We start from the raw sequence: 14033 nt of genomic DNA, 5'->3' as shown, positions 1-14033 counted from the left end.
TTAGGGCTTTTGGGAACCATTTTGGTGCCAATATGAGTGCAAGCATGGTTAGGGGTTAAGACTCCAGATCCAGGGTCCTTAAGGGACTACATGGCATAAAGTTGTCAACTTTATGGCCATGAGAAATCCCAAGCATTTTAAGAACCTCTTTTAGGACCATTTAAGCTAAATACCCCATGCATGTATAGCAAGATTGTAGCTTTACGTGTAAAATGGACATTAGGAGGCCAGATCTATGGTTTTGATGTATTAAGACCCATTTAAATCGACTGTATGGTAATGGTCAAGGATGGACTCGACGAGTCGTTCTTGGGACTCGGCGAGTCGGGGTGCAATGCCACCAAATCCTTTCTGTAGATGGACCAGTTGTTAGGGAGGAAAGTCCCGTAGATGTTTAGACGCGAAAAAGGGACCTGGGAATCATGGGACTCGACGAGTGTATGAACAGACTCGACGAGTCTAAGGCAATCTCCCAATCTTTGAAGATGAACTCGATGAGTTGTTCATACAACTCGGCGAGTCATAGACTGGACACATTCTTATAAGGGAGATGAACTCGACGAGTTCAAGGATGAACTCGGCGAGTCAGATGAAGATGGTCCCGACGGTTTGGAATGAAGGAGAACCCGTCGATTTCTCGCTAGACTCGACGAGTAGAGTCGGGTTGGATCGGGTTAGTGGAGTATGGACTCGACGAGTTGGTAGACCAACTCGGCGAGTCAGGTCAACTGGGTGTTGACTTTGACTGAACTGAGTTGACCCTGGTTTGGGTTGCACGTTCATATTGATAACTTAGAAGGATTACCGTGTAGGGATTGAGGAGTCGAGGGGAATCGACCTTCACACCGAGGACAATTTAGACACTACACGACATCGAGGTGAGTTACCTTCCAGTAGAAGTGGGTCTAAGGCACCAAGGCCGGTCCACTAGTGATTGATAGTTGGGACGATTATCTCTGTGATAATCGTATGGTCTGTTATTGTTGGATATGTGAGTATGCTAGTTTGTTAGATATGTGAGTATGCTAGTTTGCTAGTTACTATGTTATGTGAGATTAGGGGTGTTCAAAAATATCCGTATCCGATAATCCGAAGCAAAAAATCTGAAAATCCGATCCGAAATTATCCGAAATTTCGGATACCCGAATTTTCGGATATCCGAAATTCGGATATCCGACTTTTCGGATTCGGATTCGGATAGTCGTTTTATAAATTTTCGGATATTTCGGATATCCGATATCCGAAAAATATAAAATATTAAACTATTTTAATGTGTTTTATCAATCCATACTCATGCGTCTATGCTGAATTGTTTTGTAAGAGCATAATTAGTTATATATTTTTCTTTGATCAATGCTTTGTGCTGTTTTAAGCCTTAAGTATTTTTCTTTATTAAAATAACTTCGGGTATTTTATTCTTTCATTATTACTTTTATTGTCGAATATTAAGAGTTATCCAATAAGGAAAACAAAATTCATCATTTACAAAAATATGGATATTTACTGTTCCATTTTGACTCCAGTTGTTCTTTTGCAAATAGAGATTCTAATTTGGTATGCTTTACATATACACTATCTTTAAATGTTACTGTGATACTAGATTGGTTAGCGTGTCTTCGATTTCACTTAGACGTTTTCACAAATTCACAAAAATTAAGTTTTTTAATTGTTTATCTTGTTACATATTACATCTCATATAGTTAATTTTAATTGTGTTTAAATTAGTTGGTTGTAAAATATTGTATATTTTCGGATATCTGATTTGGTATCCGGATCCGTATCCGAAATTTCGGATATCCGAATTTCGGATATCCGAAATTTCGGATACGGATTCGGATATCAAAAATCCACTATCCGAAATTTCGGATATCCGAATTTTCGGATATCCGGTTTTGAACACCCCTATGTGAGATAGTATCAGTAGAAGGGGACTAGTCCCTGATTCGGTCGCTAGGACCAATGGGTAGGTCGGACATCCCAGATATGTCTGACAACATGATTATGATATGATATTATGTGTTAGCAGTAGGGGTGAAATAGTCCCCGAGTTCGGTTGAGATAGACCGGAGGGTAGGTCAACACCCCAGAATAGCTTGACATGGGTAGGTCAGCACCCCAAAATAGCTTGACATGGGTAGGTCAGCACCCCAGAATGGCTTGACATGGGTAGGTCAGCACCCCAGAATGGCTTGACATGGGTAGGACGGCTGACATGGGTAGGACGGGCGCCCCAGAATTGCCCGGCGGTATGTATGTTATGTGATCGGATGGTATGTGGTATGATGGGGGAACTCACTAAGCTTCGTGCTTACAGTTTCAGTTTTGGTTTCAGGTACCTCTTCGTCCAAGGGGAAGGAGTCGGTGGTGTAGCAGCACATCACACACGTACACATATGATTTCCGCTTAGAGTTTTCTGGGATTGTACTCTGATATTTTGTTATTCCAGATGATTTGGTTTTGAGACATGATATTATAGTTTTATGTATTGACATGATTTTGGCAACGTTTTGATGAACCATTTTATAAATCACCTAATCAAAAGTGAAATTTTTGGCCTCGGATTTTGGGATGTTACAAGTTGGTATCAGAGCCCTAGTTTGAGGGATTCGGACACACCCTCGGGGGTGTCTGGACTTAAACCGAGGGATTAAAAGATTTTTCACAAGGAAAACAGTTTTCTAAAATCTAAGTTAAGGAATTTTGAGAAAGAACAAGGTGTGTGATGCGTGCGACCGGCCGAGCTCAAGTAAGTTTTCCCCAAGATACCCATACTTGTTATGTTATGTCATGTGATATATGATTCTGAGAATTACATGCTAGACTAGGGCTAAGGATCTAGGAGGATGCCTTGTATGCATGATATATGATTCTGAGAACTGCATGCTAGACTAGGGCTAAGGATCTAAGAGGATGCCTTGAATGCCTGTTGTACGAGCTATATGCTAGGACTGTCTAGTCAGCAGTAGGATAGCCTGATTAGGTTATGCTTGATGTGGTTACTCAATGCACGAATGCTGCTTGCTTTGTGCTATAGGGGTCCTGACTAACTTTAACTAACTAGTGAGCGGATATGTAACAGTATCCGCAAGCTAGTTAGGGAAGGGTGGTAGGGACTCCTAGTGCAGCTGATGGCGGAGAGTAGGTCGAAAAGTGCCATAGGAAAGCCTAGGATGAGATTAGTTGGAAAGGGATATTGGTTAAGGGACTTTGTGAAGTTGAGGCAATCCTTGAGGAAAGTACGGATAGATGTGGAAGGTAGTATGGGCCCGTACTACTGGAAGCAGAGGATCTGTACTCGAGTCAGGGAGGGCCGAGATGGAACCAGGAAACTTGGAGAGTGTGTAAGACCGCTCGAGAGTATGTATGATCATGACGTTTATGCGTTTATTATCAGTATGGTGGTCACACGACATGGAGCAGGAGGCTTAGGATCTGGATTAGGATCAGGCTCGAGTGCAGGATTCGAGCAGGTTGATGACGGGCTACGCGAGTTCATCGCGTCTGAGATCACGAGAGGCATCCTTGAGTCGACCCCGGTTATTTTCGGGTCGATCAAGGAAGGGATTGTTGAGCTGATGGAGGATCGCCTTCGAGCATTCAGGAGTGACTTGGCGACCAGCCAGTCAGGTACGCGCACAATGTCCTTTAAGGACTTCAGAGGGAGTGGTGCGCCGGATTTTCACGGGGTGAAGGACCTCATTGCTGCCAGGAGATGGATCGCAGACATTGAGTCTGCGTAGTTGTCAAGTTTCTTCCCGGAAGGGTCGAAGGTCGCTTTGCTGCGGGATGGATAGAGCTAGAGACTGGTGGGAGTCAGTTGGTTACTCGTTGGGAGCCCCAACCGTCGAGGCTATGGCGTGGTCAGATTTCGTGACCAGATTCAGGGCTGAGTTTGCACCGGCTGTGGAGCTTCATCAGCTGGCCAGGGAGTTTTTGGATATGAGGCAGACGACTGAGTCAGTGGCGGAGATCACCGCCAAGTTCAGGGAGAGGGCCCTGTTGGTACCCCAGTATGCGGGGGACGAGGAGATGCGGAATACCCGCTACCATGATATGTTGAGGGCTGATATTAGGGAGCATGTCAGCTATTCAGCCTGCCTGACCCTGGAGTCCATGATTTCCAGGGCGCGGGAGAGGGAGCTCGATTTGGAGCACGTCAGGAAGAGGAAAGAAGAGTCTGAGCAGGTGTTAGGGGTTTCGGGGAAGAAACCCAAGGGATCCGATGTTAGGTCGAAGGGACAGCCAGGCCAGAGCCGCTGCAGGAAATGTGGCAGGCCGCATGAGGGAGCGTGTAGAGCGGGATCATCGGGCTGCTACAAGTGCGGCAAGACGGGGCACTTTGGCAGGGATTGTACCGCCCCGCCCCCACAGTGCAGATGTCAGACCTGATTTGCTTCCATTGCAATCAGAGGGGCCATAAGAAGGCCAACTGCCCTAGATTGACAACAGCGACAACAGCAGCGCCAACGACGGTGCCGACTCCAGCGACAGCGCGAGTTACGGATGGCCGGAAGGCCAAGGCAGAGGCTCCGGTGGTGCGGAGCCGAGCATTTCAGTTGATAGCCGAGGAGGCACGCGCTGCACCCGATGTGGTGACGGGATCGTTCCATGTGAACGATATCCCAGTTCAGGTATTGTTTGATTCGGGTGCTACCCGATCGTTTGTCTCTCTTGCGCTTAGCAAGAAGTTTCCTGAGTCTTCGGGTGTGTTGGACTGCCCTCTAGAGGTCGAGGTTGCGGACGACCGGTCAGTGCGAGCATCAGAGGTCTACCGAGATTGTGTTTTACAGATGTTCGAGGAGCACTATCTGGTAGATCTGGTTCCCATACCTTTGCGGGGGAACAAGGTTATTATTGGTATGGATTGGCTAAGCCCCAATGGGGCAGTGATTGACTGTGCGCAGCAGTTGGTGCGGATCAGGACCCCAAGTGGGGGAGAGCTGGTGATTCATGGCGAGAGGCCACAACGAGGACCAGCTTTATGTTCAGCAGCGAGAGCTAGGCGCTACCTTCAGCAGGGTTGCGCATGATTTGTCGCCTATGTTATGGATACCTGGGAGGCGGGTAAGGCGACGGTGGGTGATGTGCCCATGGTACGAGAGTTTGTGGATGTATTCCCCGAGGAGTTGCCTGGGATACCTCCGGAGAGGCAGGTAGAGTTCAGGATCGACCTAGTCCATGGTGCGACTCCGATAGTCAAGGCACTGTATCGGTTGGCTCCTCCTGAGATGCAGGGGTTGTCTACGCAGCTGCAGGAGCTGTTACACAAGGGATTCATCAAACCGAGCAGTTCACCACAGCGAGGACCAGCTTTATGTTCAGCAGCGAGAGCTAGGCGCTACCTTCAGCAGGGTTGCGCATGATTTGTCGCCTATGTTATGGATACCCGGGAGGCGGGTAAGGCGACGGTGGGCGATGTGCCCATGGTACGAGAGTTTGTGGATGTATTCCCCGAGGAGTTGCCTGGGATACCTCCAGAGAGGCAGGTAGAGTTTAGGATCGACCTAGTCCATGGTGCGACTCCGATAGTCAAGGCACCGTATCGGTTGGCTCCTCCTGAGATGCAGGAGTTGTCTACGCAGCTGTAGGAGCTGTTAGACAAGGGATTCATCAAACCGAGCAGTTCACCCTGGGGAGCCCCGATTCTGTTTGTTAAGAAAAAGGACGGGTCGCATCGGATGTTTATAGATTATCGGGAGCTGAATAAGGTAACGGTGAAGAATCGTTACCCACTTCCGAGGATTGATGACCTCTTTGACCAGCTACAGGGAGCATCTTGGTTCTCCAAGATTGATTTGCGTTCAGGGTATCATCAGATGAGGGTCAGAGAGGAGGATGTGCAGAAGACTGCGTTTCGGACGCGTTATGGCCACTATGAGTTCGTGGTGATGCCTTCGGGCTCACCAATGCTCCTGCCGCGTTCATGGATCTCATGAACCGCGTGTGCAGACCGATGTTGGATCGGTTTGTGATAGTTTTCATCGATGACATCTTGGTTTATTCCAAGACGCGAGAGCAGCATGAGGAGCACTTGCGAGAGGTTTTGGATACTTTGAGGAGGGAGAGCTTGTATGCTAAGTTCTCCAAGTGCGAGTTCTGGTTGCGCGAGGTGCAGTTTCTTGGGCACCTTGTTAACCAGGACGAGATTTCGATTGATCCGGCCAAGGTGGAGGCCGTGATGAGATGGGAGGTTCCGAGGTCTCCATCTGAGATTCGGAGCTTTCTGGGACTGGCAGGCTACTATCGGAGATTCGTTCAGGACTTCTCCAAAATAGTCGTGCCCCTGACCGGGTTGACAAGGAAAGCCATGGACTTTCGCTGGGGGCCTGAGCAGCAGGCCGTATTTGAGACGTTGAGACAGAGATCGTGCGAGGCGCCGATCTTAGCTCTGTCGGAGGGCATGGAGAATTTCGTAGTATATTGTGATGTGTCCATCTCGGGTTCGGGCGCGATATTGATGCAGAGAGGGCATGTTATCGCCTACGCTTCGAGGCAGCTGGAGCCTCAGGGCCTTTGGCTTTGTGATGTTATTGAAAAGCAAGAAGGATTGGGAATCCTTCAATTCCCATGCGCCATGAAGGCTTAGTCGAATCTAAGTGGGGAGAATTGATCAGGTATTCAGGAGCAGAAATAGATGTGAAACTAGGAGGAGTTTTGCATCCCCGACAGCGAGGAAAGGCGGTCAAGTGGCCGTCTAGGTTGATAATTGGGCGAGTTGGGAGTTCAGAGAACGTTCCAACGGTTGGTTCGCTCCTTTGCTTGGAATCGGGAAGTGTTGTAAGTCCGCAGGTGCAGCCGTAGCATTCACGAAGTTCTCAGATAGTATTAGAAGTGTTGTAAGTCTGCGAGCATAGCCGTAGCTTTCACCAGGTTAACAGGTAGTATGGGAGTGATGTCAGATCACGAGGAGAACAGTAGTACCCATTAGTTTGGGGTGCATCAGTGAGGACACGGAAATCACGGATCGGATTTTCTCCGATGGATTAGATCTGGTTGAGCCAGTGACGAGACTATTGGAGCACCACTACAGTACGGGATCAGGGAAGCAATGGACCGTATAAGGTTGCTTGTGAGATACGACTACCATTTGTTAGGTAGCAGTCCCTTTTAGTCGTGGATGCGGTGACGACGGGATTCGACGCATGGACCCGATCGGTTGGATCAGGAGGCTGTTAGAACCATAGCAGTAAGATAGCTAACGGTAGCTATTGGCAGATAAGAATTCCGGTCGGAAGTCGCGAGGGGCGACTACATGAGAGCCTTTGGCTCGGTAACCGGGTGGGAACTCGGAGTCTCAGAGGACTGGTAGAAGTGGGTGGTGATGATTTAGGGGGTTTCGGGTGAAATGTAAGGATATGTCCTTGAATCTCAAGTTATGGGTTTAGCCCAAGTATGTGAATAGTAGTATTCAATCTAGGGTATTCCATCGTAAGGATGATTGGACCCTATGATTGTTTGGACCTGACGTGTTTGGTATTCCAGCCTAAGGGTTGATTGGGCCAAATATGTGTGCGATACGAGGGTATTCCATCCTAGGGATGACTGGACCCGTCGTAAGCATGCCTGGTATTCCAGCTGAGGCTGATTGGACCAGGTATGAGAGTTCCATGAGATAGCTGGTTGTTTATGGAAGCAGTTGCGGGGGCAGAAGGATGCAGGATCCTGTCAGCGCAAAAGGATTCATTTCAAGGAAAGAGGAGTAGAGACCCCGATACCTTGGATCATCAGAATTGTTGTTGAAATTGGCCAATTGACACATCGGTTAGATTTTTCGTGGGGAAACCTAGTTAGAATCGTAGTACATTTTGCATCTTGGATGAGAAGACAGCTGTCTCGCTGCATGATAATCAGGACGGAGAGTGCCTGAACTACGTGGAAGACCAATAGTTGTTGCGATAGGGAAGACGGAGATTCTACGTAGCCATATAATACCTTAGGAAAGGGTGTAATGGGAACGTCGAAGGGAAACCGAGTTGACTTGGGGGTCGGAGGCCGAGAAGCGATACCATTCCAAACTTATTCACCGCAGTAGACTTCGAGGACGAAGTCTAAGATAAGTGGGGGAGATTTGTAACACCCAGTTCCTGATAAGCATTATTAAAATGAAGATTTATCATTTTAGCAAAGGGACTCGACGAGTTGAAGGACCAACTCGTCGAGTAGGATCGGGCGTGGACGCGGGAGTTAAGTGACCTACTCGGCGAGTCGGTATACCGACTCGGCGAGTAGCAGCTGTCTGGATGAAACCCTAAATTTGAGGGTTTGCACCCTATTTAAACACTTTATATAGCCTAACTTCAGCCTCCATTCCCCCTCCCAGAACTCAGTATCGAAACCATAGTCTATCTTGAGGGTTTTTGAGCCTTGGTGGTACATTTTGGTGATTTTGGAGCACAAGAAGGAAGGAGAAGCTTGAAGAACCAAGAGGAAGCCAGAAGATCCAGATTTTGTGCAGCATTTACAGCTCATTTGAGGTATAAAGCTTATACCTTGTCCATTCATCTTCTAGATCCCTTTTTGGAGTGAGTTAGGGCTTTTGGGAACCATTTTGGTGCCAATCATGAGTTCAAGCATGGTTAGGGGTTAAGACTCCAGATCCAGGGTCCTTAAGGGACTACATGGCATAAAGTTGTCAACTTTATGGCCATGAGAAGTCCCAAGCATTTTAAGAACCTCTTTTAGGACCATTTAAGCTAAATACCCCATGCATGTATAACAAGATTGTAGCTTTACGTGTAAAATGGACATTAGGAGGCCAGATCTATGGTTTTGATGTGTTAAGACCCATTTAAATCGACTGTATGGTAATGGTCAAGGATGGACTCGGCGAGTTGGGGTGCAATGCCACCAAATCCTTTCTGTGGATGGACCAGTTGTTAGGGAGGAAAGTCCCGTAGATGTTTAGAAGCGAAAAGGGACCTGGGAATCATGGGACTCGACGAGTGTATGAACAGACTCGACGAGTCCAAGGCAATCTCCCAATCTTTGAAGATGGAGTCGATGAGTTGTTATACAACTCGGTGAGTCATAGACTGGACACATACTTATAAGGGAGATGAACTCGGCGAGTCGGATGAAGATGGTCCCGATGGTTTGGAATAAAGGAGAACCCGTCAAGTTCTCGCTAGACTCGACGAGTAGATTCGGGGTTGGATCGGGTTAGTGGAGTATGGACTCGACGAGTTGGTAGACCAACTCGGCGAGTCAGGTCAACTAGGTGTTGACTTTGACCAATGTTGACTTTGACTGAACTAAGTTGACCCTGGTTTGGGTTGCACGTTTATATTGATAACTTAGAAGGATTGTCGTGTAGGGATTGAGGAGTTGAGGGGAATCGACCTTCACACCGAGGACAGTTTAGACACTACACGACATCGAGGTGAGTTACCTTCCAGTAGAAGTGGGTCTAAGGCACCAAGGACGACTCACTAGTGATTGATAGTTGGGATGATTATCTATGTGATAATCGTCTGGTCTGTTATTGTTGGATATGTGAGTATGCTAGTTTGTTAGATATGTGAGTATGCTAGTTTGCTAGTTACTATGTTATGTGAGATAGTATCAGTAGAAGGGGACTAGTCCTCGATTCGGTCGCTAGGACCAATGGGTAGGTCGGACACCCCAGTAGAAGTGGGTCTAAGGCACCAAGGCCGGCCCACTAGTGATTGATAGTTGGGACGATTATCTCTGTGATAATCGTCTGGTCTGTTATTGTTGGATATGTGAGTATGCTAGTTTGTTAGATATGTGAGTATGCTAGTTTGCTAGTTACTATGTTATGTGAGATAGTATCAGTAGAAGGGGACTAGTCCCCGATTCGGTCGCTAGGGCCAATGGGTAGGTCGGACACCCCAGATATGTCTGACATCATGATTATGATATGATATTATGTGTTAGCAGTAGGGGTGAAATAGTCCCCGAGTTCGGTTGAGATAGACCGAAGGGTAGGTCAGCACCCCATAATAGCTTGACATGGGTAGGTTAGCACCCCAGAATAGCTTGACATGGGTAGGTCAGTACCCCAGAATGGCTTGACATGGGTAGGTCAGCACCCCAGAATGGCTTGACATGGGTAGGACGGGCGCCCCAGAATTGCCCGGCGGTATGTATGCTATGTGATCGGATGGTATGTGGTATGATGGGGGAACTCACTAAGCTTCGTGCTTACAGTTTCAGTTTTAGTTTCAGGTACCTCTTCGTCCAAGGGGAAGGAGCTGGCGGTGTAGCAGCGCATCACACACGCACACATATGATTTCCGCTTAGAGTTTTCTGGGATTGTACTATGATATTTTGTTATTCCAGATGATTTGGTTTTGAGACATGATATTATAGTTTTATGTATTGACATGATTTTGGCAACGTTTTGATGAACCATTTTATAAATCACCTAATCAAAAGTGAAATTTTTGGCCTCGGATTTTGGGATGTTACAGTTTGCATTAGGATTAAATTTGAATTATTAAATAATTATTTAATCCGTAGATGATTTAATTAATTTATATAATTGTTTAATTAAAAGATAAAGATAAATCATAATTGGTTTAATATTAATTAATTAAAAGGTTTAATTTAGATAATTAATATTTAAACTTTGTATTTTGAAAAGTTTTATAATGCACCTTATATATACTATTAAAAGTTTTATATATTATATGTATAAGACAAGTTGGTCAAATCGCTAGTACACCTCATTCACGGAGCCATACTATAAAGGGGTATAAGGAAGCGACCTATAAAATGACTGTCATTGGGTGTCCACTCTCACCCACCACTCCCTTGTATGGTGGAGGGTCGTTAGCCGAACGGATTTGATAAAACATAATCTCATTAAAAGTATAATGATATAAAAGTACTAGAACACTCTTTAAAAAATCTCACTCTAGTTACTTTAGGAAAAAAGTGAAATGTATGCTAATCCATGAAAATGCACATCATGCTTTATATATCGTTAGTGGAGCGTGTGTGGTTAACCGACACGCTAATAGGGACTATAAAGAGATATGATGGGAATCTTGAAAATTATCATCATTGATGGAGTGTGTGTGGTTAAACGACACATCAATGTGAGATGATAAATGACATCGAGGTTTCCAAGAGGGTTTGCATGGTTATTCACATCTCGTTTGTGATCCTCGGCATCCCAATCACAAAAGTAAGAGCATAATCCGAGATTAAACATGCTATTGATAAGATTCAATGAATCTCACAAGATATAGGAGTTTCATAATATTGGAACTGGTAAACGCCTTACCTACCTGAAATAGATTCGGATTTGATTGCGGCATCCCTCTTCAAAGTTCGAATAAAAAATATGAATCCTAGCCTTAATTTAAATTTTGGGTTAATAATTAAGGATTAAAATCAACTAACTTGAATTCTCTTTGCTCCAACTTTTAGATGTCATATGAAGATAAAATGGTCTTCCTCATTCTCATGGAAATGGTTTTTATCAATCTTCTGGAGATGATCTTCCAATTTCAAGTCAAGGTGAAATTGTTTTCCCTTCCTTAGGAAATGATGGAACTAGACATCATCTCTCTTTCAACTCTTCCACCTCTTATGACTCTCCCAAAGTCACATTTTCCTCAAGTTGAAAGATATGAGACTACTCAATACATATTGTCATGTAAACATCAAGATGGAAACTATGTGTGTGCGCATGTTTCAGAAAATGAAATCGAACATTGACAAGTTGGATAGAATGGGTGTCATTTTCCCTAGGCAGCAAGCCATTGATTTGGTTCTTCTCTCTCTCTTCCTAAGTCATATGGTCAGTTTGTTGAAAACTTTCATATGAGGATTCTCGATGTGACCCTAACTGATCAACCCAAATGTTGATGGTTGCTTAAGAAGAAATGCTTGAGAGTACATCTAAAGCAGAGATGCTTATAGGGTCTAATTCCACGGTTTCCATGGACATTGACAATGGTGGTCCAGAAAAGATTTCTCTTCCCAATGGAAAGGGGTCGTGCAATGTCAAACATTTTGATCGTATGGTAAAGAGAAAGGCTCATTCTGAGATTGTTCCATGTGTTGACCCCAAGGAGTCCATTTGTTTCTCTTGCTAATTGAATGGACATTGGAAACGAAGCTGCCCAAAATGCCTAAAAGATCTTAGAGATAGTAAAGTTAAGTCGTGTGACTCTATTTTAGGTACATCCATTATCTGACTCAATTGTTTTATAAGATCCTATTTATAGACTCTTACTACATGATGTGATGATCACATTTTGATGGTATTAAAGGAGCTAAGAGAAAAAAGCAAGCTTGAAAAGGTGAGTAAATCTGATCATGAGAAATGGACTTTGGTCACATGGTTCGAATATCAGAATTTGGAGCTACTACTAAGGAGTTGGGATAATTCAATAAATTTCTATGTCTAGAAATATAGTTTCCATTTTCCATAAATTACTAAGGAGTTGGGCGTTGTAAGGACAAATCCCAAATTTTTGTTTATTTTCCATAAAAGTAAAATTTTGGTTTATCTGGTTGCCTTATTTTATATTTCCTTGCAATGACATTTATGAAAGTGTTGGTTACGTTTCTAATATTAGCAATATTAATTGTGGATTTGATTCTTATGATATCGTGTGTGGTATCATCATAAATAACTAAGTGAAAACAATTCTCTTTACCAAATTTCAAATTGGACAGAAACTTGGAGTCATGCAATTCAAATTGTGTGATGCATGAGAATCGTTGTCATTGGAAAATTATGACTAATTCATTTATCACATGTTTATGTGAGTCAAGTGAAGGACTAATGGATCTAGTACATGTTGATATGGAATATTCAGATCCACCACAAAGGACGATAAATCTTTTCGTCATGATTTTCTAATGTTTCAGTAAATATGGTTGTGTTTATAAGATTAAGCATAATTATGATACTTTGAAAAAGCAGCAGAACGAATAAGAAGATTCTATTAGGCAAAATGATAAAAGTTTCTCTAATTTGAAAGGAAAAGAGAGTACTTTAGTATCATGTTTTATGATCATCTTAGTGATTATGGATTTATATCACAATTGATCCTCGAAGAATATCTTAGTGCAATTATATGACTAAGAAGAGGAATTAGATATTGTTGGAAATAGTTTGATCAAGAGATGAGTTATACTTCATTCCAAATCAATTTGTAGAACCATGCTCTAGTAACTCTGAATCATATCTTGAAACTCATTTCAAACTAAGAAGGTTAAAAACACCTCGAAATATGTGGAGTAAAAATGTTTTCTTACTCTAGCACATATAGAATTGGATTTGTTATGTTTTTGTAAATCGAGAAACAAAAGATAAACGAACACCTATTCTATGAAGTGTTTTCTTGTCGAGAATCCACACAAACTTTTGAATAATTATTTTAGCTCGTCAAGGAATGTTCCTTGAGAGAAAACTCATATGTCAAGAAGTCAGTGGGAGTCGTATTGATATTGAGAGTTTCAAGAGTCAACCGACAATAAACCTTTTAGTTATCACTAGCACGCGACCCGAGGTTGATAACATATCGTGTTTGGTTTTCACATTCTTATTTTTGTGCACTTCTAGTTGAGTTGGCAATGCTTATGAATTCTATGTTTTTCATTTAACTACAAAAAGCAAATCGTGTTGGTCAGTGAAAGTGCATTGATCAATATGGATGACTTGCTAACAACATGGAAGCACTTGTAGGCCCTTGAGATACCAGAGGGCAAGAAATTTAGAACATCGAAGTTCAGCCCATGAAGGAAAGCTAAATTTGAATTTGGTTTTGTCCTAAACCTTGTCTTATGATTGTAGGTTGGAGATATATTCACATGGATGGGAACGCATGCACCTTGAAATCTAAGTGGAAAAGTTTTCGCTCTAATTCATGAGAATGATTGTGAGGAAATACTTTCACTGATAGATTATAAGATTTTTTAAAGACCAATATGGATATTGGTTGTGTTGATTGCATTTTCAAATTCATAATATGATTACGACATCCCTCTTCATATTTCGAATTGTGAGGAATGGCAAGGAACTGTTTGAACTTTCAAGATATGTATCTA

Source organism: Lactuca virosa, chromosome 7 (assembly GCF_052849685.1).
Source record: "Lactuca virosa cultivar CGN04683 chromosome 7, Lactuca_virosa_CGN04683_v6, whole genome shotgun sequence".
Taxonomy (NCBI): Eukaryota; Viridiplantae; Streptophyta; class Magnoliopsida; order Asterales; family Asteraceae; genus Lactuca; species Lactuca virosa.
The sequence above is the reverse complement of the archived record's forward strand: the minus strand, read 5'-3'. Positions refer to the sequence as shown.